General features: G+C 44.6%; 1 pseudogene; it reads left to right on the top strand.

Moving 5' to 3' along the window:
• The window catches only part of LOC141075001 (cytosol aminopeptidase-like), a 46,717-nt pseudogene extending 34,049 nt beyond the window's left edge, over window positions 1–12,668 (top strand).
• Window positions 12,669–23,566: the final 10,898 nt, after the last annotated feature.

Genomic DNA, 23,566 nt, shown 5'->3' with positions numbered 1-23,566 from the left:
ACTCAATCTTTTAGAGAGACCCCCACCTCGAATATCAATTTTCAGGGCCTCAATGCCCCATACCATAAGTGAGGTGGAATCACAGCCATGGTGCTCCTTGAAATGTCTAGGTATAGTCCTCAGGGTGGAAGCATCCGTGTGGCCACGAGCCGCCTGAATCCCCAACACGTGCTCCCTGACTTGGACCTTGAATTGTCGCGTAGTAAGGCCTACATAAATAAGGCCACAGGGACACGTAGCATAGTATACGACATACCTAGTCGTACAGGTAATGCGTTGTCTAATACTGAAGACCTGATCTCCACTCGAATTGTTAAATTCAGTACACCGCATAATGTTGGGGCAGGCGAGACAGTGGCCACACGGATAACAACCAACCCCGGGAATGTGACCATCCAGAAAGGTAGTTTTAGAGCCCACAGCGTAGTGGCTCATAACCAGATGATCCCTTAAGTTTCTAGACCGTCGGAACGCCATGGCTGGTCTCTCTGTTGTGATCCTGTTAATGACCGGGTCAATGCGGAGGATAGGCCATGCTTTATCAAGGGCAGAACGAACAGCCTCTGATCTAGAGCTAAAAGTAGTAATAAACCTAACAGTTTGGTTACCCCTAGATGTATTGGACATCCCTGATCTATATAATAAATCCTGCCTAGTAGCATGCTTAGCTCGATTGAAAGCAATTTTGATGGATCTCCGGCTATATCCACGTTCTAGAAATCGTTGACGAAGCTCATCCGCCCGATGAAAGAATGTCTCATCTGTAGAACAGATACGGCGCAGTCGTAAAAATTGACCGATGGGTACCGCCTTAATGACATGTCTTGGATGTGCGGATGAGGCGTGCAGCAAGGAATTTGTCGCGGTAATCTTTCTAAATATGTCTGTTTGCACCATCCCATAGGGGTCCCTCCTTACGGTAACGTCCAAAAAGTCCAATTCATTAGCATCAGATGTGAACGTAAGTATAATATTACGGTCATTGCTGTTCAATTTTGAGATAAGCTGCGCAAGGTCGACGGAGCTGCCTTGCCAGATGAAGAATATATCATCAATGTACCGCGTCCAAAGGGGGACACGGCACATTGACGCATCCTCATCTGACAAAAAGAGGTCCCTCTCCCACAGCCCCAGGAATAGGCCAGCATAGGTGGGCGCAAAGGCCGCACCCATGGCGGTCCCCTGGAGCTGGAGGTAGAAGGACCCCTTGAACACAAAAAAATTGTGCGTGAGGGTGAACTCTAATAGTTCCAGCAGAAGGTCCCTAAGCCTGGGAGCCAAAGGAGAAGTCTCCAAAAAGAATTTCACGGCTCTCAGGCCATCCGAATGTCTGATGTTAGTATATAGGGACTCCACATCTGCTGAAACTAGAAGAGTGTCACCCTCAAGGCAGAGTCTGTTGACCCTGCGCAGCAGATCCCCAGTGTCACGGAGGAAGGAAGGGAGGCTCATAACAAGAGGTTGCAGGTGGTAATCTATCCATTTGTTTATATTTTCCAGAAAGTTGCCACGTCCCGACACTATAGGTCGTCCGGGTGGCACCGAGGAGCTCTTATGTATCTTAGGGAGCAGATACAGAGTTGGGATCGTGGGTTCAGGAACCATTAATGCTGAAAATAATGGTTTGGTGATAACGCCATCCCGTAGAGATCTTTTCAGAATTGTTTCCAGCTGAGATAAGTATGAGAGGGGGTTATAGGTCAATTTTCTATAACAGGTCTACCTCCAGCTCCAGGGGACCGCCATGTGTGCGGCCTTTGCGCCCACCTATGCTGGTCTATTCCTGGGGCTGTGGGAGAGGGACCTCTTTTTGTCAGATGAGGATGTGTCAATGTGCCGTGTCCCCCTTTGTACGCGGTACATTGATGATATATTCTTCATCTGGCAAGGCAGCTCCGTCGACCTTGCGCAGCTTATCTCAAAATTGAACAACAATGACCGTAATATTATACTTACGTTCACATCTGATGCTAATGAATTGGACTTTTTGGACGTTACCGTAAGGAGGGACCCCTATGGGATGGTGCAAACAGACATATTTAGAAAGATTACCGCGACAAATTCCTTGCTGCACGCCTCATCCGCACATCCGAGACATGTCATTAAGGTGGTACCCATCGGTCAATTTTTACGACTGCGCCGTATCTGTTCTACAGATGAGACATTCTTTCATCGGGCGGATGAGCTTCATCAACGATTTCTAGAACGTGGATATAGCCGGAGATCCATCAAAATTGCTTTCAATCGAGCTAAGCATGCTACTAGGCAGGATTTATTATATAGATCAGGGATGTCCAATACATCTAGGGGTAACCAAACTGTTAGGTTTATTACTACTTTTAGCTCTAGATCAGAGGCTGTTCGTTCTGCCCTTGATAAAGCATGGCCTATCCTCCGCATTGACCCGGTCATTAACAGGATCACAACAGAGAGACCAGCCATGGCGTTCCGACGGTCTAGAAACTTAAGGGATCATCTGGTTATGAGCCACTACGCTGTGGGCTCTAAAACTACCTTTCTGGATGGTCACATTCCCGGGGTTGGTTGTTATCCGTGTGGCCACTGTGTCGCCTGCCCCAACATTATGCGGTGTACTGAATTTAACAATTCGAGTGGAGATCAGGTCTTCAGTATTAGACAACGCATTACCTGTACGACTAGGTATGTCATATACTATGCTACGTGTCCCTGTGGCCTTATTTATGTAGGCCTTACTACGCGACAATTCAAGGTCCAAGTCAGGGAGCACGTGTTGGGGATTCAGGCGGCTCGTGGCCACACGGATGCTTCCACCCTGAGGACTATACCTAGACATTTCAAGGAGCACCATGGCTGTGATTCCACCTCACTTATGGTATGGGGCATTGAGGCCCTGAAAATTGATATTCGAGGTGGGGGTCTCTCTAAAAGATTGAGTCAATTAGAAGCTAAATGGATTTGGAAATTGAAAACAGTCTATCCATATGGCCTTAACGAATGTCTTTCATTCGTTCCATTTTTGTGAGTTTTCCTTTTATCTTTCCCTCTTCTCCTCCACCTATTCCCCCGTTGTGGTACTGTTACACTTCTGGAGTGACATTTGTTGTGTCTTTTTTAACTTTGTTTTATTTTAGTCTTTTAGATTTGGCATCTTTTTGGTTGGGTTGTCTGGGTCCGAAATATCTTCTGGAGGCTTTGGATAAATATGATCGTCTCTTCTATGAATATATCAACATTCTCCTATACAAGAAGATGAAGATGTGTTCTCTTTGTTGCCCATTTTTTTTCCATTTTTTATGGGTGGACTTCTATGTGGTGATCATTGATATATGGCTGTATACACCTCTATTTACAAGCATATGTAGTTATATATATGGGGGCAATGCATAATAATGCGGTTGATAGAGATTATTCTTTATATTTCATTGTAATAGCATTATTTTTGGGCTAACTTATTCCATTTAGATTATAATAGGACTATGTACATTTTTATGGCTATAATTTTTGACTAAACTAATGCATGGGGTATATATATTGTTGTCATAAACCTGTATAGGACTGGAATACGTTGGTTTACCCTATATCCTTATAACCCTCGTGTTTAATCATTTTTGATGCTTTGTAACAATCTATAAATTTTCATATAAATACATTGGTATTTTTTACGCTTACTATTAGGTGTGTTTCCATCTTTGATGGCCGTATATAAATTTTTTATGGTCATTTGCGCATGTGCGGTTACCTTATCCACCTATGCTATTGGATACTTATCCATGGTGCCTAATATAGTCGCTATGTGATGCACTAGATACTGGTAAAACATTTGGCGCTCTTTTTTGGTCAAATACTATGTTAGATATCATATTTTTCTGTTTGCCATCTATTATGCCCCCAGTCAAGATGGCCGCGACCATTTTGTGGCCGTCTGCGCATGCGCGGGTGACGCGCGCCTAACTCCACCCCCATCCGCCCGTGGTCTGGCGTCTGACGTCACGGGGCCCCGTGTATTGTCAGCGCCAGCCCGAACGTGTTGGTGGGTGGGTGGTTGGTCGCTCCCCTGATTGGCGCTCAGGTTTATTTGGACCCCTATTTATAGTACACCCGGTGGCCTTTTATGACACACCCCCTGAGGAAGGAAGCGGTGTAGCTTCCGAAACATACGTTGGGCTGTCTTCCTTGCGCCGGTGGTCCAGTGCCCCCTTAGGTATGAGTATTATGTTTGTATTTTGATCTCTCATAACCCCCTTCTTTGGGGTTGCCTGACGGTCTGGGGATTTTACCCTTTATTTCACTATGACTAGTCGGCTTGTATATACCACTAATGGAGATACATTATACCATATTGATATACCTTAGGGAATCTCTGTACCTCTGTGCGTTCTGCTTGTGTCACTTCTGTCATGCCAATTTTTATCTGTGTCCTTAATAAAGATTCATGTTATTTCTGCCTATTTTGGATGTTTATGCACTGTTTTTTCAGTTGCTTCTTTATAAGAGGTACAGGGAGTGGACTGCTGAGGACTGGGGTAAAGTCATTTTCTCTGATGAATCCCCTTTTCGATTGTTTGGGACATCTGGAAAACGGCTTATTCGGAGAAGACCAGGTGAGCGCTACCACCAGTCTTGTCTCATGCCAACTGTCAAGCATCCTGAAACCATTCATGTGTGGGGTTGCTTCTCAGCCAAGGGAATGGGCTCTCTCTCAGTCTTGCCTAAAAACACAGCCATGAATAAAGAATGGTACCAGAATGTCCTCCAAGAGCAACTTCTCCCAACCGTCCAAGAGCAGTTTGGCGATCAACAATGCCTTTTTCAACATGATGGAGTACCTTGCCATAAAGCAAAGGTGATAACTAAATGACTCAGAGAACAAAACATAGAGATTTTGGGACCATGGCCTGGAAACTCCCCAGATCTTAATCCCATTGAGAACTTGTGGTCAATCAACAAGAGACGGGTGGACAAACAAAAACCTTCAAATTCAGACAAAATAAAAGCATTGATTTTGCAAGAATGGACTGCTCAGTCAGGATTTGATCCAGAAGTTGATTGAGAGCATGCCAGGGAGAATTGCTGAGGTCCTGAAGAAGGGTCAACACTGCAAATATTGACTTGCTGCATTAACTCATTCTAACTGTCAATATAACCTTTTGCTACTCATAATATGACTGTAATTATATTTCTGTATGTGATAAAAACATCTGACAAACACACATAAAAACCAGAGGGCAGCAGATAATGTGAAAATATAATATTTGTGTCATTCTCAAAACTTTTGGCCATGACTGTAGATAAGTTCCTTGGGTGGTCTAGTTTCCAAAATGGGGTCACTTGTGGGGGAGCTCCAATGTTTAGGTACACAGGGGTTCTCCAAACACGACATGGTGTCCACTAACGATTGGAGCTAATTTTCCATTCAAAAAGTCAAATGGCGCTCCTTCCCTTCCGGACCCTGCCGTGCACTGAAACAGTGGTTTATGACCACATGTGAGGTATCCTTGTACTCAGGAGAAATTGCACAACAAATTTTAGGATCCAGTTTATCCCATTGCCCATGTGAAAATGAAAAAACTGAGGCTAAAATAAAATTTTTGTGAAAAGAAAAGTCTTTTTTTTTTTTTTTTACGGATCAATTTGTGAAGCACCTGGCGGTTCAAAGTGCTCACTATGCATCTAGATAAGTTCCTTGGAGGGTCTAGTTTCCAAAATGGGGTCACTTGTGGGGGAGCTCCAGTGTTTAGGCACACAGGGACACGCCAAACGCGACATGGCAACCGCTAAATATTACAGTATATTTTCCATTCAAAAAGTCAAATGGCGCTCCTTCCTTTCTGAGCCCTGCCATGCGCCCAAACAGTGGTTTATGACCACATATGAGGTATCGGTGTACTCAGGAGAAATTGCCCAACAAATTTTAGGATCCATTTTATCCTGTTGCCCTTGTGAAAATGAAAAAATTGATGCTAAAAGAAAATTTTTGTTGGAAAAATTAAAATGTTCATTTTTTCCTTCCACATTGCTTTAGTTGCTGTGAAGCACCTGAAGGGTTAATAATCTTCTTGAATGTAGTTTTGAGTAGCTTGAGGGGTGCAGTTTTTAGAATGGTGTCACTTTTGGGTATTTTCTGCCATATAAACCCCTCAAAGTGACTTCAAATGTGAGGTGGTCCCTAAAAAAAATGATTTTGTTGTAAAAATGAGAAATCGCTGGTCAACTTTTAACCCTTATAACTTCCCAACAAAAAAAAAATTTGTTTCCGAAATTGTGCTGATGTAAAGTAGACATGTGGGAAATGTTATTTATTAACTATTTTGTGTCACATAACTCTCTGGTTTAACAGAATAAAAATTCAAAATGTGAAAATTGCAAAATTTTCAAAGTTTTCGCCAAATTTCCGTTTTTTTCACAAATAAATGCAAACATTATCGACCTAAGTTTACCACTAACATGAAGCCCAATATGTCACGAAAAAACATTCTCAGAATCGCTAGGATCCGTTGAAGCGTTCCTGAGTTATTACCTCATAAAGGGACACTGGTCAATATTGTCAAAAATGGCCAGGTCGCTAAGGTCAAAATAGGCTGGGTCATGAAGGGGTTAATTGTATGGGTCCACTGCATCCTGATGGTGCATTTGTCTGGAGGCCTGTACCGGTAAACCTTTTTGCTCTTTTGCTGTTTTCCATCTATAAATGTGGAAATGTAGCAGAGCTGTGTGCATCTATAAATGTGCAAATGTTTCAGAGCTGTGTCTATACGTAGCAGATCTGTGTGTGTATAATACACATTAACAATTGATCTATTACATTCCTATTCTACCCTAGTGCATTAAAATTAGTGATCATGACCTCTCCATTTTACCCGGGAAGTTTTAGTTAGTAGGAAAAATGTTTTTCCTATTTTGTGCTCTCTAAACCTAGAGTGTAGTGCAAAATAATACAGTATTTATCTTTCAATTTTAGTTATATAAAGGCTATATGAAAATGACAGTTTTATTCACTTTTACTTTTATGCCACCAATTGAACCACATACCGTGGTATGAGCTGTGTACACAAATTTGTGGAATATTTGAAAATTAATTTTGTTTTAAATGCAGTGGAACAATTTTTAAAAATCTGGCTGTAAATGTTTTCCCCTCCCAATTTAAGTACGGTAACTTCCGACACATCAACTGTTTTGATTAATGGTGTCGGAGTGCTGAAACCTTCGCAGACCACTTATATACTTTTGTGAGCATATACAATGCTAACCCTGCCCCTCCAAAAATGAGCTAAAAGGGCACAATTCTGATTATAGTGCCCCTGACCTTTTTGTTTTATGGATCAGTGGGGGGGTGCTAAACTCGCATACCCTCACTGATCAAAACTTAAAGCGTTTAAGTGTGACATATAAAAAGTTCTCTAAAATTGCTTTTTGTCTTCCATGGAGGGGGGGAGAATTGCCCAGAATTGTGGCACTTTTTTTTGTGAAGTTTCTCTAAAAGAAAAAAAAAACTGAAGAGGGAGATTGGAGTAGATAGCTGACCTGCATTTTTTTCTTTTTAAATCCATTGATGAATCGGACAAAAACTCCACGAAACCACCCAAACTCTGGCAACAATGGCGGGGACAGCAAAAACAGAAAAATAGACACGTAAACACACAAAAATAAACTTTAAAACAGGCAAAATGCGATAATGGATTACTTTCTTGTCCCATCCCATGGACCACTTTTTAGGACATTTTTTTTATATTTGATTATTCTGCAGTAAATTACTTAAAAAAATCAATTTGGTACAAAGTAAAACACCCGTCACGCAGCGGCTTATCAGAACAGTAGGAAGTCGGCCAAGTCTTTGATCCTGTTGCCAAGAGGCTCCCAAACAGCGGCCATTGTAGTTACTCAGCATTGGTCCTAGGTTTTCTATGGCATCTCTACTCCTGTCTGATACTTTTTATCTTGTATGTAATATGTTTCTGTAAAACTAATGATGGTGTTAATCTCGTCCTGTAAGGTTTGGCTCCACTGTGTGAAAATATGCCCAGCGGCAGAGCTAATAAGCCTGGGGATGTGGTGAAGGCCAAGAACGGGGAAGACCATCCAGGTAATCTTCACCCATTGCCGGCTGTGGTGACGGCCATTATCCTGACTAGTAGGAGTTTAGTAGGGTGACGAATACAAATATCAGCTTTGCCCTAGGTTTCCTCAGCTTTTGGCTCCCTAGTAAACATGATATAAATGGAGATCTGGCCCCTGGGTTTATGCTCTTATCTCATTGTAACCCAAGGCAATGTGTAGCGGGGCCTGTGATGGGTTGGACCATTAGATGTACATGGTCAGTGTGAAGCTGGAAAGTGTTCTGTACCAACACCACCAAACAATGGAGAACCAGCTCACAACTCGCCACCCTGAGCCATTGTTAGTAGTGCTATCCAGTTCAAAGTGGCACTGAGGAGTGGCCATACATTTGTCATGTATAGTCAATGGCGTAGCGTGTGTTGGGGGCCCCGGTAAGGCAAGTGTTTTCATTGTGCTGTGTAGTATTAGTATAGAGTCCCTTACACTAATCCAGTACTGAACCCCCAAACATATTATTGTTTTTGTTTTTTAACCCCTTACTGATATCTGTCGGCACCCTGTCTTTGATGCGAGCTCAGGAACTGAGATTGCATCTTTCCCAGCAGATGATGGCTGTGTTATTCAGCCATCATCTGCCTCTAACATCCTTGTGTAGAGCGGAGCTCTGTCCACAGGTGTTAACCTGTTAAACTTAGCTGCCAGTCTTTTGACAGCGGCATTCACAGCTCACGTCCTGAGGAGCGCGCTGTTCTAATTGGCTGTTGGCTCCAATGCGAGGTGCTCGCGGTCTCACAATGGGTTGTCATGACAGCTGGGGGTCTGCTGAAGACTCCTTATGGCTGTCATGGTGGTGCTCCAATGAGAGCGGGATTTTTTCCTATATAAAGCAACACTGGTATTGCTGAATCCTATATATCCAAGGAGGATAATGGTAGACACTTCACTATTCAATACACCACCTATATCTGTTCCTGCAATAGTCAGTAGCTGTCAGATAGGAAGAGATTCCAGCTTCATAATTAAAATATTGACTTTTTCGATGGATATTTAAAAACAAATTACAATTGAAAAGACAAGGCAAGAAGCCTCCACAGAAGGGGGACACGAGCAAAATATAAACCCATCCCACAATAGTGGATAAATTGCTGTATTCAGTCCTTCAGGGTTTAGATTTATTACAGTGCAGGATCTTTCTAGAATAGACCACGATAGAGCCGGATTGTTCTCTAATGCCACCAGTTTTGTGACTATTATAAAGTGCGAGTCCTATATTTCAATAGAATACAGATATCTAACCGCAAGATGAAGGGTTCTCCTCTAATAAGTATTGATCCCTTGCCCTGTACTGATCAGATCTGAACAGCAATTTAGTTTGTTTTATTTTATAGATGGCAAAGTAGTAAATCCATGACTGCTGCTGTTTCCTCACAGGTAGATAACACTGACGCGGAGGGACGGCTGCTGTTGGCGGACGCTCTGTGTTACGCACACAACTTTAATGCAAGAGCGATCGTAAATGCAGCGACATTAACAGGTATGGGAGCTGCGTACACATGATGGAAGGGGCTGGAAGAATGTACACATGGGCTCCGATTCATTAAGTGTGGGGTCTCAACGTGAGAGGCGCGCGCCACTTAGGATGCCCCAAACTCGTTATCACTGCTGTGCGGATCCATGCACCTCGCAAGAAACAGGACTGGAGTAACACTTGTAGAGTAAGAATCACCCCCCACTTTTGATGAATTTAATGGGCGGGTGTAGCCAGGCCCCATCCCCCTTCACCAGCTCAGAATAGATGATCCGTTACTGATCGGTGAGGGTCTGACCAGGGAATAACTGTCCCTGATTGAGCTTTTTTTTTTAATTCAAGTTACAAAATTGAGTGGCAGATTGGATACTTGATTACTGCTCCATACCTCCTCTTACAGGGCTGCCAGAAAAAGCCGAGTGCAGCACTGGGCAGCCCCCCATAGGATGAGCAGAGCAGCGGTCAGGTATCTGCATTGCCGCTCTATTTAACCAGAGATAAAAGTTCCAATTTTGCCGATCAATACGGTTACCGATCAGTAAGATTTCACCAGTAGACTTGGGCGACTTTGCAGAGGGAACCCGGGTTCCTGGATCACGCCTGCCCATCAGCTGATCGCCGCCGCAGCTGCATATGTCACATGCTGTGACTGACACAGGCGCGACACATGCAGCTGCAGAGCCGTTCAGCCGGTGTGATCCAGGAAGCCGGGTTCCCTCTGCAGCTTATTTGGTAAGCGCTTATAGCTTGCCGAATAAGAGGGAACCCGAACAAATTTGCTCAACTCTAATCACCAGTCCTATGGATGGGTAATAACTGGAGAACCCTTTTAATTTGGATTTCAAAAAAATATAATTAATGTATGTCGTAGAGAAATAATGTTTGTTTTTTCTTTAGCTGTATATTTTATTAGTTTTGCATTGTCTGTCTGGTGGTCTGTGCTTTATGGCGGCTGCAATTGGGTGGAATGTGAATGGTGGAAGAAGTGTCAGTAGACACAACCAACTACCAGGATGTGATTGGTGCAGATGGAGCCGGCTTTATCCGTTTCACTTTGTGGGATTGTACTGCAGCTGTATGCAGTTATTGTATGTAGATGTCTGCCTGTGTCTTCTCACGAGGAGCGCGGCTCACCGGGAATTGTTGTGTAGGTGCAATGGACGTAGCCCTGGGATCTGCAGCCACTGGAGTCTTCACCAATTCTTCTTGGCTTTGGAATCACCTTCAAGAGGTCGGAAACATTTTACTTTCTATCTTCTTGTCATAACATGCTCTTCTGTCTGAATCATTGTTCATTTCACTTTATTCCCCCCCCTTCCTTATTCCAGTAGCTCTTTATTTGTCCACTAACATAACTGTACGAGAGATTTTTTTTTTTTTTTTTTTTGGGTTGGGAGGAGGGTGTGTTCTAGTTTTGAAAGACACCATTCACTTTTTGTACTATATTTGTCTTTTTTTTTTTATTTTTTTTTTTATAGCGCTCATTGTGCAGTAAATGACCTGGAACACAATTATTCAGGTCAGTGCAATTACAACAGTGCCAAAGCTGCATAGGTTTGGGCTCCCCCCTTTGTTTGGTCTTAAAGAAAACATTTGGAACTTTTGTAATAAATAAAAAGAATAAAAAAAATTTCTTCCATTCATATAGCTGTGCAAGAGCTTGTTTTTCACATGGCGAGATTTTTTTTTCTCTCTTTTCCTTGACCCAATTATGTGGTCCATGCAACGTTTTGATTTTTCACTGCATTTTTTGGAGGTTATGTTGACCAAAAAAATGTTCAGTTTGGCTTTATTTTTTGTCTTTTCCAGTATTGTAATTCTTAACATTTTTCATTGTTTTTCCTTCATTTTGCAGCAATGCCAAATAGATTCAGATCAGGAAAAGGAATTCAATTCATACTGTCAGGGTGTGTTTTTCTTTACTTGAACTTGTTCTGTATACTGCAGCAATATATAGTAAAAATTACCAGTCGCCTATTAAAATAGGGCAAGGCTGCGTAGGAGCACAAAGATGGAGGCAATGAGGGCCTTCAGAAGGTGTCTGGCTGCCAACAAAACCATCAGCGCCTTCCCATTCAGCACTATTTCAGCTGTCATACAGCGATCTGAGCTAGCTCCAGTTGTTGCTACTAGAGGCAGTTGCCAGCTGTGTAACACTGCCAGCATCTGTTCTGTATGGGGGCGGCTCAGCTCCTGAGAGAACTCCGTACACCTGCACCTTTTGTGGGAAGGCACCAAGTATGTATTCTAGACCTGTGGGATGTCCTCCACATTGCTGAATTTACTGCTGATGTTTCATGTTCCTTCCAGGCCAGCGTTGTGACTGGGGATCGTGTATGGAGAATGCCTCTCTTTGATCATTACACTAAACAAGTGACTGAGTCGGCCCTCGCACTCGCAGACCTTAATAATGTCGGGAAGTACAGCAGGTAATGGATGTAAATATGGTGGTTGTAGTAGGTTTCTAAAGTATCTCATAGAGCGACCCCCGCCTCTGAGACCTCCATCCATCACCAAAACGGAGATCCAGATTTGCTCATCTGTTGGAATTCCTATAGAAATGATTGGTGAGATCCTAACCACATGGGTGCACCCCTACAGGATATGTCATCAATTTCTATCATGGGAATATTATTATTATTATTGGGGTTTTTTTTTTCCTTTTTATGTGGATTTTATTAAAAAATAAACCTACAATTTCCACATCAGTAGTATACATGAGGTAATGTATCTTGCTCCACAGAAACTAATGAAAGGTTTTCTTCTCGCAGATCTGGGGGTGCGTGTACGGCCGCGGCTTTCTTGAAGGAGTTTGTCACGTCCCCGCACTGGGCTCACCTGGATATAGCCGGAGTCATGTCCAACAAGGATGAGGTCCCTTATCTGCGCAAGGGCATGTCCGGCCGCCCCACAAGGACTCTGGTAGAATTCGCCGATCGGCTGAGTAAGGACAAGAAGCCCAAATAATCCGGACATCAGTTACCGGATCTGCTTCGTCCTATGTGGACTTAATGAACTAAAGCGCAATGACCTTGCTATGCACTTATTTTTTTACTAACACGACCAAAGCAAATCTAGAATCTGCGCCTCCATCTTCAGATGATTCTGCTATTTTAATACATCTATGTGCTGAGTGGAGAAATGTCTGAAAATAAAGAAAAAATCAAAAATTTTATCTGCCAGTCATATCTCACACATTTGTTTTATAGGTGTTGAACGCTTTAGGCACGATTCATCATTGCATTTTGGACGTGACAAATTAATCAAACTATTTGTACTTTTTTTTTTTCCTCCAAGCGGTTTCTGATTTTTATGTCAGTGTGACTTTCCAGATGAATTAAACAGATTCATTAACTGCGACTATTTAAAAAAAAAAAGTTGCAAAATTTGGCACAATTCTACTCTTCTAGTCCTCCCTGGAGTGAATATATCAGTTATTTAGCTGCAACTTTTCCCATTTAAGCACTCGCAGAACCAGTTAGGAAAAAGACAGCTTGAGGTTATGCTCAAAACTCGAGTCTCATGTGCCATTTTGATGAATCTAGTGCAACAAAGTCAGCAAAAACCACAAGTTGAAAGACTTAAAGGGTTCAATTCATCATAAGCTGGGTATATTTTACTATCTGCCGTACATGTACTGTGCAAGTCATATGTGTATGGAGCTGGGCCGCAAAGTGTAAATGATTAAGTCACGGGTTTCCCTGAATCTTCTATATATCAATCTGCTCAGCTCCTGGTCACGCTACAAAGCAGTTGTGGAGTTTCTCACTCAGGATGCTGTTTTCTCCTGATGTAGATTTACTGAATATATTAGTGGAAGGGATCTTCCTGGCATTTGTTCTCAGTAGATTCCTTTTGTATAGTTAATGGGGACCTGTCTCCTTGGAAAACGCCACCTTCAAGTCCACACTCACTGCAGCAAAACAAATCTGCTTCTCATATCTTATATCCTCCCTGTCTCGCAACCCTAATCAGCTATTCAGTAGTTTCAGTTGTCTCTTCCATCCCCCAGCACCCCCTCTCTCTCCTCTCATATCAGCTGCAGACTTTGCTTAATTCTTCAAGCAGAAAATTAACATCTGAGAAAGCTCAGGCCTACAGCCCTTCCTCATAACTCAGCCCTCCTCCTCCAAAACCAGTGTCTCTGCCATTATAGAAGACCAACTTTCCTCTCTACTCTCCAGATCACATCTCGCCACCTGTGCACTTGACTGATCCTGTCCCACCTCATACTAAACCTCACCAGTCTTCATCCCACCTCTTCAACCTCTCACTAACAACTGGGGTCTTCCCCCTTATGCTTTATATGTACCTTGATCACGCCCACCCTTGACCCATCCTCTGTATCTAGCTATCGACTCGTATCACTTCTCCCCTATGCCTCAAAACTACTGGAACAACACGTCCATCTTGAACTGTCCTCCCACCTCTCTTCCTGCTCCCTCTTTGACCACTTATAATCTGGCTTCCAGCTGCATCACTCCACTGAAACTGCCCTGACTAAGGTCACCAATGACCTACTAACTGCCTAAGCCAAGGGACACGACTGTCCTCCTCCTAGACCTGTCCTCTGCCTTCGACACAGTGGACCACTCCCCCTTACTACAGATTCGCTCATCTCTTGGCATCACAGACTTGGCCCTATCTTGGATCTTGTCATACCTAACAGACCGGACATTGTCTCCCTCTTGCACACCACCTCATCACCCCCTATCTATAGATGTCCCCAAAGGTTCAGTTCTAGGACCCATGCTCTTCTCAATCTACACCTTTGGTTTTCAGTATCACCTCTATGCCGATGACACACAGATCTACCTCTTTGGACCTGATGTCACCTTCTTGCTTACCAGAATCCCAACATCTGTCTATTTCATCTTTCTTCTTAGCTAAATTTCTAAAACTTAACATGAACAAAATAGAATTTGTCACCTTTCCCCCATCTCTCTCAACCCGCCTCCCAACCGACCTGGCCATCAAAGTCAACGCCTGTTCACTCTCCCTAATCTCACTTGCTCGCTGCCTTGGGGTTATCCTTGACTCTCATCTCTCTTTCAAACAACATATCCAAGCCCTTTCCACTTCTTGCCAATTCCAACTCAAAAATATTTCCTGGATTCATGCATTCTTGGTTCAGGAATCTGCAAAAACAATAGTGCATGCCCCCATCATCTCCCATCTCAAAGACTACAATCTCCTGCTCTGTGACCTCCCTTCTAACACACTTTCATCCCTCAATACTATCCTAAACTCTGCTGCCCGACTAATACACCTATTCCCCCACCTCTTCTCCCTGTCAATCCCTTCACTGGCTCCTCATTGATTGACCAGAGACTCCAGTTCAAAACCACAATCATGGCATACAAAGCCATCCACAACCTGTCTCCTCCATACAGCTGTGAGTTAGTCTCCCAACATCTATTCTCACCCACCATGGGAACCTTCATAAGAAACCTAAAGACTCACCTCTTCAGACAACCTGCAGTAACCCTTGTTCCATCATACTGCTGCACAAACAGCTCTACCCTCCCTATTGTAGCCTCACACATCCCTTGTAAACAGTGATCCCTCACGGGCAGGGTCCTATCTCTCCTCCTGTACCAGTCGATGACTTGTATTCATGATTATTGTACTTTTTTTTTTTTTTTACACTCTTTTAACATGTAAGGTGTCATGGACGTAATGGTGCTAGAAGAATAATCTGCCCGTTAATAGCAATATAATGTTCCCTGTCCGCCTTATTGAACATTCAGATATAGGGAGAAAATTAACCTCCTGAGAGCTGCTGGATCATTTACCCCTTCATGACCTTTGACGTACATTTACGTCAAAGTTTGTGCCTGCCTTTGATGCGGGCTTGCACACCGACCCACAACTTTTCCCCGCACATGATGGCAGATTTAATCAGTCACCATGTGCCTTTAACAGCCTTGAGTGTAGTGGTGCTCTGCCCGTGGCTGTTATCCGGTTACATCTCGCTGTCCATTACTAACGGTGGGATTTAACACGTGCCGGCCAGAAGTGCGTCATTGCATCTTGACCATCAATGCACCCGACACGTGATCGTGGGGCGCAATTGGATTGTCGTGACAGCCGGGGGTCGGCAGAAGACCTCTGCACCTGCCATTACGATCCTACTGTGAGCACCGGCTTATGGCTGGCTTTCATAGAAGACTGTGATCTCTGCTACACACAGCAATGCTGATGCACAGGGGTGGATTAAGGGTAGCCAGGGCCCCGGGCTGTTCAGACTCCATAGGCCCTCCGGTCATGTGACGGGGTCGGGAAGTCACTAGTTTTCATGACGCATACGTGGCGGGAAGGGGTTAAATACTGAGGTAAAAAAACTCTGCAAATACGCAACGTGTGCACGAGGCCTCACAAATACTGAGGTAAAAAACCCCAAATGCTCAGTGTGTCCATGAGGCCTTACAAATACTGAGTGAAAAACTCACCAAATACTCAGCGTGTGCACGAGGCCTTATAAATACTGAGGTAAAAACTCATCAAATACTCAGCGTGTGTACGAGGTCTTACAAATAGTGGAAGGCTTCCACCCAACATCTAGTCCTGACTCACCTGTACCTAACATCGAAACCAGCTAATAGCCTGCAATCACCTGCTGACCTGGACCCATGACCTGTCAGACAAGTTACTTCACATGAGTCACACAGAGGCTTCTGCTTCATGAACTTCCCCAGATAGAAGAAGCAGCCTCCGATGTGCAGCCTGTGGCCGGATACACAGGAAGAGACGCTCCTCGTCACAGGCTGTGTCCAGCATGGCAGCAGAGGGGTTAACGCCACAGACAAGTCGCCGTCTCCTCACACACTGAACACGACGCTGCATCTGGCGACGAACAAGCGCACATTGCGCAATGTTAGTCATGTCCCAGATGTTCAGCATGTGGAGGACCAAGGGGGACCAAAAAAGACCCCAGGATTGGAACAGGAGCATGGGAAAGTGGACGGCGGTTGGAGGGGCAGGGTTTATATAGGGGTCGGAGTAAATATATATATATATATATATATATATATATATACACACAGACACATATTACTACATGCGGGCAGTGCACACATGCACAATCCTCAGGTTGTACAACTTCCAACTGGTCAAAACATTTCAGTATGCCAAGAAATATAGCAGGAATAAAATACATCTCATAGTAACTTGTGTGAGGCACAGGTGACAAGAGCCCGCCATCTCGTGCCCACCTTACTAGAGGTGCCCACATATAACAAAGTTGATGGAAACAGATGCCTTCCACTATGATGATTGGCTACCGGCCACCCGACCACACCCATTTCACAACTAGTCACACCCATGTCCACGCCCCAACCACACCCATTTAGCACTGCTGATCACACTGACTGGTACTGAGGGCACAGTGGCTGGTACTGTGGGCACATTGACTGGTACTGAGGAAAAGAGAGAAAGAAAGAACAGAGAAACAAAAAAAGAACAGAGAGAAAGGAAAAAAGAACTGAGAAAGAAAGAGGGGATAGAAAAAAAGAACAGAGAGAAAAAAAGAAAGAGAAAGAGGGGAAAGAAAGAACAGCGAGGGAGAGAGAAAGAAAGGGGAAAGAAGGAACAAAGAGAAAGGTGAAAGAAAGAATAACGAGAGAAAAAAAGAAAGAAAGGGGAAAGAAAGAACAGAGAGGGAGAAAGAGAGGGGAAAGAAAGAACAGAAAGTGAAAGAAAGAACAGAGAAAGAAAGAAAGAAAAAGACAAGGAAACTATAAAGATACTATACCAGCTCACATTGTAGTGCCCACCTGAGCCTCCTGGTGCAGGACATATCATGATCCACTCACATGTCCGACATCCCCGAGTCCAAGGCGATCCCGCTGTCCGCGCTCTCAAAGGAGGACATGGTGATGATCTGAAGCATTCCCTGAAGAGCCTCCATGGTTCCGTCACAATCTCCTCTGGTCATTTACATCTCATAGTAACTTGTGTGAGGCACAGGTGACAAGAACCCGCCATCTTGTGCCCACCTTACTAGAGGTGCCCACTGCCCACATATAACAAAGTTGATGGAAACAGATGCCTTCCACTATGATGATTGGCTACCGGCCGCCCGACCACACCCATTTCACAACTAGTCACACCCATGTCCACGCCCCAACCACACCCATTTAGCACTGCTGATCACACTGGTACTGAGGGCACAGTGGCTGGTACTGTGGGCACATTGACTGGTACTGAGGAAAAGAGAGAAAGAAAGAACAGAGAGAAACAAAAAAAGAACAGAGAGAAAGGAAAAAAGAACAGAGAAAGAAAGGGGATAGAAAAAAAGAACAGAGAGAAAAAAAGAAAGAGAAAGAAAGAGGGGAAAGAAAGAACAGCGAGGGAGAGAGAAAGAAAGAGGGGAAAGAAGGAACAAAGAGAGAAAGAAAGAAAGAGAAAGGTGAAAGAAAGAATAACGAGAGAAAAAAAGAAAGAAAGAACAGAGAGGGAGAAAGAGAGGGGAAAGAAAGAACAGAAAGTGAAAGAAAGAAAGAACAGAGAAAGAAAGAAAGAAAAAGACAAGGAAAGAGGGGAAAGAAAGATTCTATAAAGATACTATACCAGCTCACATTGTAGTGCCCACCTGAGCCTCCTGGTGCAGGACATATCATCATCCACTCACATGGCCGACATCCCCGAGTCCAAGGCGATCCCGCTGTCCGCGCTCTCAAAGGAGGACATGGTGATGATCTGAAGCATTCCCTGAAGAGCCTCCATGGTTCCGTCACAATCTCCTCTGGTCATTTTCCATCACGTCACTTCCGATAGAATGTCATGTGCGAGTTTTCAAGTGCTCCTTGGGGCTCCGCCATATACTCCTGTGTCCACGGGAAAAGTAAGCTCCAGGTCGGGGCAGTGGGGCAGACTCTCAAAATCTGGTACGGTTGGGAGGTATGAATGCTCCCCATCATACACCTTGTACACACATGGCTCCGCACACCTCATTCACACACTGTTCCGCTTTGTATGCCTCGTACACACGGCTTCGCTCCGTACACCTCGCACACACAGCTCCATTCAGTACACACATCGTAAACCTCGTGCACATGCGGCTCTGCTCCGTACACCTTATACACACACGGCCACACTCTGTACACCTTGTACACACATGGCTCTGCTCTGTAAACCTTGTACACATGCGGCTTTGCTCCATACACCTCATACACACATGGCTCCGCTCCGTAAACACATGGCTCAGGTCTGTACACTTTGTACACACAGGGATCCGTTCCGTACACCTCGTACACACGCGGCTCCTCTCCGTACACCTGGTACACATGCGGCTTCGCTCCGTACACCTCGTACACACACACGGCTCCGCTCCGTACACGCGTGGCTCCGCTCCGTACACCTCGCACACGTGCAGCCCCGCTCCGTACACCTCGCACACGTGCAGCTCAGCTCTGTACACACAGGGCTCCGTTCCGTACACCTCGTACACACATGCGGCTCCGCTCCGTACACCTCGTACACACACGCGGCTCCGCTCCGTACACCTTGCACACGTGCAGCTCAGCTCTGTAAACACAGGGCTCAGCTCTGTACGCCTCGTACACGTGCGGCTCCCCTCCGTACACCTCTCGCGTGCGCAGCTCTGCTCCATACATCGCGCGCGGCTCCGCTCCGCACACCTCGTACACACACGGCTCCGCTCCGTACACTTCGTACACACACGGCTCCGCTCCGTACACTTCGTACACACACGGCTCCGCTCCGTACACCTCGTACACACGGCTCCGCTCCATACACCTCGTACACACACGGCTCCGCTCCGTACACTTCGTACACACACGGCTCCGCTCCGTACACTTCGTACACACACGGCTCCGCTCCATACACCTCGTACACACACGGCTCCGCTCCATACACCTCGTACACACACGGCTCTGCTCCGTACACCTCGCACATTCGCGGGTCTGCTCCGTACACCTCGCACACACACGCAGCTACATCCATCCTGTAAACCCCTCCTGACCCCACACATACTTTCCTCATCCAGCATCATGACAACCAGCACAGCAGAGTCCCGCATACAATACAATGATGGCTGTGTGCACAGGACCTGTGATGAAGTCACAGGAGGGGAGGAGTCAGGGGTCACATGATCAGGGGCCTCTACTGAAACCCCTGACTCCTCCCCTCCTGTGACCTCATCACAGGTCGTGTGCGCACAGAGCAGGGATTTATCAGTGAGGGGCTGGCGCTGCGGTGGCCGGTGGGTCTGGGAGGGGGAGGAAAGGGTTGATACATGGGGGCGTGGTGCTATGGTGGCGGATTATAATGGGGCAATTTTCCCTGGGCTGGTGGGCCCCCCCACACCACTGGTCACAGACCGCTCCCGGCACTTTATCCCCCGGAATACTGTGATCGAATGCGATCACAGCATCCTGGGAGCAAGCAGAGGGCTGACAGCCCCTCTGCCTTTGGATCGGAGACCCCCGCGGCGTGACGATCGCTGCTATGGCAATCCGACAACACCCGGGTACCAGAGCTGAGAAACTTCCTGTCATGCGCAGTGCATGATCAGGAAGTCTCTCAGGTCAGTGTGCAGAAAGTGCAGCGCTGACAGCTTCTATAGCATGCAGATCTTCATCTGCATGCTATAGTCTAAGCGATCAGCCTGCAAAAAATGATTGTCCCATGGTGGGACAACATGTAAGAGATAGAATGAAGTAAAAAAAAAGTTTAAATAACTGTAAAAATATTTTTAAAAAATCTATATTCTATAATTGTAAAAATATTTAAAAAATAAAAAAAATCAATATTCTATCACTAAATAAATATTTGAATTAAAAAAATCTAAACAATAAAAGTACACATATTTGGTATCGCTGTGTCTGTAATGACCTCTCCTATAAAACTGTCTCACTAGTTAACCCCTTTAGTGAACCCAGTAAAAAAATAAGCAAAAAACAATGCTTTATCATCATACTGCCAAACAAAGTGTAATAACACGCGATCAAAAAGACGGATATAAACATGGTACCGCTGAAAACGTCATCTTGTCCCACAAAAAAAAATAAGCCGCCATATAGCTCCATCACCTGAAAAATAAAAGTGATAGCTCTCAGAATAAAGCAATGCAAAAATAATAATTTTTTATATAAAAGTTTTTATTGTATAAAAGCACCAAAACACAAAAAATGATATAAATGAGGTATTGCTATAATCGCACTGACCCAAAGAATAAAACTGCTTTATCAATTTTACCACACGTGGAACGGTGTAAACGCCCCCCCCCAAAAAAAAAGAAATTCATGAATTGCTGGCTTTTGCTCATTCTGTCTCTCAAAAAACGTCATGTGCCAAAAAATGGTCCCGCAAAAAACAAGACCCCACATGACTCTGTGGGCCAAAACATGGAACAATCATAGCTCTCGAAATGTGATGATGCAAAAATTATTTTTTTGCAATAAAAAGCGTCTTTTAGTGTGTGACAGCTGCCAAACATAAAAACCCGCTATAACGCCTCTTTCACACTTCCTGATATTTCCGGTAGCGGAGATGTCAGTGTCCATGTGTGTAATACTTACGGCACACGTGTGGCATGCGTGTGCAGCATCAGTACCACAAGGACGGGCACCAGGGAAGAAGCGTTACAGTAAGCACTGTTCCCCGGCGCCGGATGCTGATCTTGTCATTCTCCCCTGCTCTGCGGGCGATCAGCACAAGAAGGGGAGACTGATGAGAGCTATAATCAGCACCCGGCGCCGGGGAACAGCACTTGCTGTAATGCTTCTTCCCCGGCGCCGATGCGTGTCGCATGGATGACATCCATGTGTGTTATGCGTATGCACGTGTGATGGATGTTTTGTGGCCAGCGACGACATTGAAAAACGGACATGTCAGCATGTTTTGCCCATGGACACATGGTCTGTGGAACACACTGACATGTGCACAGAGCCATTCACTTGAATAGGCAAATAGCGCTCCGTTCCTCCTGAGTCTCTTCGCATGGCTGTCCAATGGTATAAAATTCTGTGACATACCCATGGTGTCAATATGATCACTGCACCCCTAGATGAATTCACTGAGAGGTGTAAGTCATAAAATGGGGTCACTTATGGGGGGTTCTGCTGTTTTGGCACCTCATGGGCTCTCCCAGTGAGTCATGGCACCTGCAAACCATAACAGTAAAATCTGGCGCTGCTTCCCTTCTTAGCTCTGCCATGCGCCCAAACAGTGGTTTACCCCCACATATGGGGTATCAGCGTACTCAGGACACATTGCACAATAATTCTTGTGGTCCAAATTCTTCTGTTACCCTTGGGAAAATAAAAAATTGGGGTCGAAAAGATCATTTTTGTGGAAAAAATGATTTTTACATTTTTATGGCTCTACGTTATAAATGTGTGTGAAGCACTTGGGGGTTCAGAGTGCTCACCCCACATCTAGATAAGTTCCGTAAGGGGTCTAGTTTCCAAAATGGGGTCACTTGTGGGGGTTTCCACTGTTTAGGCACATTAGGGGCTCTCTAAACGTGACATGGCGTCCGATCTCTATTCCAGCCAACTTTGCATTGAAAAGTAAGACTATGTGCACACGGAGTTTTTTGCCTCTGCGGATTTTGTAGTGAAAACTGCAGATAAATCTGCAGGATTAAAGTCCTGTGGTTTATCTGCGGTTTTACACCTCATAATGGATGAAAAGAATTGACATGCTGCGGATTGTAAACTGCAGCAAAACCGCGCGGAAAAATCCGCAGCATGTGCACAGCGGTTTCCAGTTTACCACTGAAAGCAATGGTACTGTACAACGCAGCTAAATCTGCTGCGGACCAACAGGACCAGAAACGCTGCGGATCCGCAGCAGAATCCGCACCGTGTGCACATGGCCTAAAACGGCGCTCCTTCCCTTCCGAGCTCTGCCATGCGCCAAAACAGTGGTTCCCCCCCACATATGAGGTATCACCGTACTCAGGACAAATTGCACAACACATTTTGGGGTCCAGTTTCTCGTCTTACCGTTGGTAAAAAAAAAAAAAATTGGATTTGAAGTAATTTTTTTGTGAAAAAATGTAAATGTTCATTTTTTTGAACATTCCAAAACTTCCTGTGAAGCACCTGAAGGGTTAATAAACTTCTTGAATGTGGTTTTGAGCACCGTGAGGGGTGCAGTTTTTAGAACGGTGTCACTTTTGGGTATTTTCTATCATATAGACCCCTCAAAGTGGCTTCATATGTGATGTGGTCCGTAAAAATAAAATGGTGTTGTAAAAAGGAGAAATCGCTGGTCAACTTTTAACCCTTATAACTTCCTAAGAAAAAAAAATTTGCTGCTCCCAAATTGTGCTGATGTAAAGTAAACACGTGGGAAATGTTACTTAGTAAGTTTTTTGTGTGCTGTATCTCTGTGATTTAAGGGCATAAAAATTCAAAGTTGGAAAATTGTGAAATTTTCAAAATTTTTGCCAAATTTCCGTTGAAATTTTACCACTGACATGAAGTACAATATGTCACGAGAAAACAATGTCAGAATCACCGGGATCCATGGAAGCGTTCCAGAGTTATGGCCTCATAAAGGGACAGTGGTCAGAATTGTAAATATTGGCCGGTCATGAACGAGCAAACCACCCTTGGGGGTAAAAATATGGGGGAACCACAGAAGTTCGGATCTCCCCACTTCTCCCTATTGCTGCATTCCCTCTGGATCAGTCCGTCATTGTTACTGTCAGTGACATCTGTGATCTGTATGTCAGCCCTTCTCATGCACAGCACCATGGAACCAATGGTGCTATATAAATAATAATAATTCGTAAAAATACGATGTATGAAAATAGAAACTAATCCGCTCAGAAAGCAGCGGAACGAGATAAGAACCAAACCGCCAGGATTATGGGGTTTTTTGGTCGCTGCAACATTGGAAAGTGGCATCAATAAAAACCCCTGGGGGCAAAGAATAACCCTCAGCCCCCGAAAAATGAGAACTCTACAGGAAAATGGCGACGTGATATGTATCTTATCACAACTGTAGAATATAGACTCCAGTCTG

This window comes from Dendrobates tinctorius, unplaced genomic scaffold (assembly GCF_039654945.1).
Source record: "Dendrobates tinctorius isolate UK_male_01 unplaced genomic scaffold, ASM3965494v1 ptg000347l, whole genome shotgun sequence".
Taxonomy (NCBI): Eukaryota; Metazoa; Chordata; class Amphibia; order Anura; family Dendrobatidae; genus Dendrobates; species Dendrobates tinctorius.
This window is presented reverse-complemented; position numbering and strand designations above follow the sequence as displayed.